Here is a 4,542-nt window from a genome sequence, read left to right as displayed (position 1 = left end):
GGTTAAAGTACAAATGACTGACAGTGGGGGTGGTTTTTGACAAGTTTATTGTTAATAATAAACAACATTGGTTCACTTCACTTGCTGTCCGGACACTCCCTCCGCCGCTTACCTAAGCTTGTCAGTCTAAGCCCATTTGTATGATTCGCAGAGACCACGAAGAAGAAGGACAGGTTGCTTACCTGTAACAGTATTTCTTCGAGTGGTCATCTGCGAATACATACAAATCCCGCCCATCCTCCCCTCAGTATCCTGCTCTTGATTAGCTCATTCTTCGCTTACACAGCGGAAAAAGTTGGAACTGGGGAAAGAGCGGGAAGGCAGGGGCCTTATAAAGGGTGGGCGGAGTTACCGCCAAAAAGTTGCCTTTAAGTTGCAAAGTGTACTTTGCCCAGAGATTCTAGAAGTTCCGAGCAGCACTGCGCAGGCGCAGTAAAACCCATTTGTATGTATTCGCAGATGACCACTCGAAGAAATACTGTTACAGGTAAGCAACCTGTCTATCTGTCCTGAGAACTACCTTGTCCAAGTGGAACCTAAGGAAGGGCTGGTCACGGCGTAAGGCACAAAGCTCGCCCGCATGGCGGGCAGACGTGATGGCCACCAAAAATACCGTTTTCCAAGTTAAAAGTCTGATGTCTGTGGTGGCTAGAGGTTCAAACAGTTTAGACTGTAAGGCCCCCAACACCGTCTCGAGGCTCCAAGCCGGGGCCGGTAAGGATACCTGAGGGTGTAGGTTATTGCATCCCCTCAGAAACCCCTTGACCAGAGGGTCCTTGAAGAAGGAGGGCCTGCCATCAAATTGGAAGGAAGAGCAGATAGCCGACAGGTAGCACTTAATAGACGTGAGACAGAGGCCCGCCTCAATTAGGGACATCAGAAATTCCAGGACCACCGGTGTTGTCACCTGGGCTAGGGAGAGGTGTCTGTCAGACAGGAACCGAAGAAATTTGTTCCACTTAAACCTATAGGACTTCTGGGTGGCCGGTTTTCGGGCAGCCAGAATGACGTTCTGTACCGAGGCTGGTAGCTGGGCTAGGGATGGATTCTCCATGCCACCAAGGGAAGGGTCTCGATGTCCAGGTGTCGAACCCGTCCTCCCTGAACCATGAGGAGATCTGGCCTGGGCTCGAGCCGGAGAAAGTTGGCTCGAGAGAGGTGAAGAAGGCAAGGAAACCAGGGCTGTCCCGGCCACCAAGGCGTGATCAGGATCGCGTCGGCTGCTTCTGAGGCCATCTTGGAAACCGTCCTGGTGATCAGAGGGAAGGGGGGAAAGGCGTAGAGCGCTATCCCCGACCATCAGAACCCGAACGCATCCCCGAGGGAGTCGGCGTCCGGCGTCCGGGAGCAGAACTGGGGACAATGGGAGTTGTACACAGTCGCAAACAGGTCTATCTGTGGGGTTCCCCATCGGGTAAAGAGGTCGTGTACCGTCTCTGGGTGGAGTCTCCACTCGTGGCATGACAACGGGGACCTGCTGAGTAGGTCTGCATGAGAGTTCTGGGTGCCCGGTAAGTGTACTGCTTGAAGTAAAATGTCTCGGGCAATGCACCAGTCCCATAGTCGGAGCGTGATGTCTAGGAGGGTGCGCGACCTGGTGCCTCCTTGTTTGTTCAGGTAGTACATCACCGTGGTGTTGTCTGTCCTGAGCTGGATGACCTTGCCCGACAGTGAGGACTCGAAGGCTTTTAAAGCCTTTTCCACCGCCAACAGTTCTAGCGCGTTGATGTGGAGCGCCATCTCGTCTGGGGACCAGATACCCTTGGCCCACAGGTCTAGAGCGTGGGCTCCCCATCCTTCTTCCGATGCATCTGTGGTCAGTACCAACTCTGGCTGGGGCAGCGAAAAAGGCATACCGACGCAGACGTTCTGGCAGTTGAACCACCAGCGGAGGGAGTGTGCGACTGGTCTTGGAACGGTGAGTCTGCGGGAAGGGGGGTCTCTTTCCAGGTCGAAGGCCGACAGGAACCACGACTGTAGGGGTCGAGAACGGAGTCTTGCCCACAGAGTGACGAATGTTGTCGATGCCATGTGGCCCAAAGCCACCTGGATGTCCCTGGCTGCGACCCGCCTTTGGATGGTGCATCGGCTGACGGCTCGGACCAGGGCATGGAAACGGTCTGGAGGCAGGTATGCCGTACAACTGTTTGAGTCGAGGATGGATCCGATGAATCTTATCTGTCTGGTGGGGAGCAGTTGGGATTTTTCGAGACTGACCACCAGTCCCAGGTCCCATAAGAGCTGGAGTGTCTCTGAGGTGTGTCGTTGCAGCTCTTGATGTGAAGGAGCCACGAAGAGCCAGTCGTCCAGGTATGGGAAGACCCTCATGCCGCAGCGGTGCAGGTGGGATATCACGGGCGCCATGCACTTGGTGAAGATGCGAGGCACTGTAGATAGGCTGAAGGGGAGGACGTTGTATCTGTAGGCGTCCGTCCCGACGGCGAAAGCCAGAAACCTGCGGTGCGACTCTCGGATGCTGACATGGAAATAGGCGTCCTTTAAGTCGATCGTTGCAAACCACAGGTCCTGCTGTAACAGAGGTAAAATAGAAGCAAGCGTTACCATCCGGAAGCGGCGATAAGACAGGTAAGTGTTCAATTCCCTAAGGTCCAATATAGGCCTGATTCCTCCGTCAGGCTTGGGGACCGTGAAATAACGGGAGAAGAAGCATCTAGGGATGTCGATGGAGTCTACAGGGGAGATGGCGCCTTTGGCGAGAAGGGTGCGTACTTCGTCGAGAAGGGTGTCTGAGGGGGGGGTGGAAAGGATAGCTCCAGTTGGTGGGAGCTCTTCAAATTCAAGGGCATAACCCCTACAGACGATGGTGAGGGCCCAAGAATTGGAGGTGATCGAGGCCCAGGTCTTAGAAAAAGGCCTCAGTCTGTCCAGGAAGGAAAGGGCAGAAGGAGTGACGGAGTATGCTGCATCCCCTCAGTTTCTTTTCTTATTTGGGTCCGAATCCTGCCTCCTGTAGTTCTTTTTGTACTTGGGCCCCGACCAACGGCCCGAGGAGGAGGAAGACTGGGACGGAAAACGCTGTCTGGACTGATCCTGGCGCTGGAAAGGCCAATCTTGTTGGTAGGGTCTTTGGCCCTGTCCATACCACTGGCGTACAGCAGTGAAGCGCTTGCAAGAAGATGACTGGGGGGAAGAAGACATACCGTGCTTCTTTGCCGTGGTTCTCATTCTATATTTGAAATTAAGCTTCTCGTCGGTCTCGCGATGGAAGAGGCCGTCCTCATCGAAGGGCATGTCCTCGATGGTAGTGCGAGCATTCTGGTTCAGGTCCGAAGACCTTAGCCAGGCGTGTCTGCGGAGTGCTATGGCAGCCGCCATGGATTTTGCAGAACAGTCAGTGGCATGCCTGGCAGAGGTGATGAGCCACCCTCCAATCGAGTGGGCCTCGTCACGGACCTCCGAGAGGATAGCCTGGGACTCGTCAGGTAAGTCCAGTATGAGAGGGGAGACCTTCTCCATGAGCCACTGGATGTACGCACCCATGCATGCGTTGTAGTTGGCTACCCTCATGCCCAGTGCTGAGGAGAAGTAAGCCTTTTTAGCCAAGGCGTCTATTTTCTTGGCCTCTCTGTCTGAGGGCATCAGGGAGGCCTTCGGGGTCAATGCACGCTGGGATCCCTCTACAATGGCCGAGTTTTGCTTGGGGTGTCCAAACAGCCATGATGGATTAGACGGCGAGATTCTATAGAGGGACTCGACCTTCCTGTTGTTAGATGCCGTAGATGTAGGGGCCTCCCAAGAACGCCTGGCCAACTTCTCCAAAGAGGGAAGGAGAGGAATTGCTGGCGGAGTAGGCAGTCTGCCATGGACTCGCCTCTCGATCAGGTCCGACGCTTCCTCCTTGGTCTGGGAGATCTTAATGTCCAGAGCGTTGCTCATTTTGATGACGTGCTCCGTGAAGGTTCGGACGTCGTCGGACGGGGAGACTGCACCCGGTTGGGCAAAGTCCTGGTTGACCGATTGGTAGTCATCGTCTCGGGAAGACAGTGAGTCACCTCTTGGACGATAACGGACCTGGGAAGATGCCTCCTCATCCGATTCGAGGTTTACAACATCCGGATCGGTGGTAGCCTCCACGCGACGGGGTGAAAACGTCGACACCCTGGAGGGTCTAGAAGAGGCTCTTGGTCTGGGCCTCTGATCCCGGGGTTCGAGGAGGGGCTCAACAGCATCCCGAGGGACTAGTTTATAGTACCTGCCCGTCTCGGAGTCGTAATAGTAGTCAGGCTCTGGGTCTCTGGATGGGGACGGTGAGGCACCCGACGTGTACGAGTAGGCATCGGAGTAGGGGAGCGGCGATCATCTCTGGAGTCAGCAGGGGAAGCAGGCTCCGAGAGAAGCTGGACGGCATCCTCAGAAGTGTGGCGGAAGGTGGGTAGAGGCCGGGACCCCAAGGCCAGATCGAGGGGCCGATCCGAACGGCTGGTGCCGGTGTCATGTGTCCTGGAAGTTGTGCTCTTTACCCTTTTGACCGCCAGGTGCGGATCCGATGGTCGGGGGTCGGTGTCCGACGGTCTGCGGTCG

Source organism: Sceloporus occidentalis, unplaced genomic scaffold (assembly GCF_023333645.1).
Source record: "Sceloporus occidentalis isolate IW3139 unplaced genomic scaffold, rSceOcc1.0.p SCAF_1, whole genome shotgun sequence".
NCBI lineage: Eukaryota > Metazoa > Chordata > Lepidosauria > Squamata > Phrynosomatidae > Sceloporus > Sceloporus occidentalis.
This window is presented reverse-complemented; position numbering follows the sequence as displayed.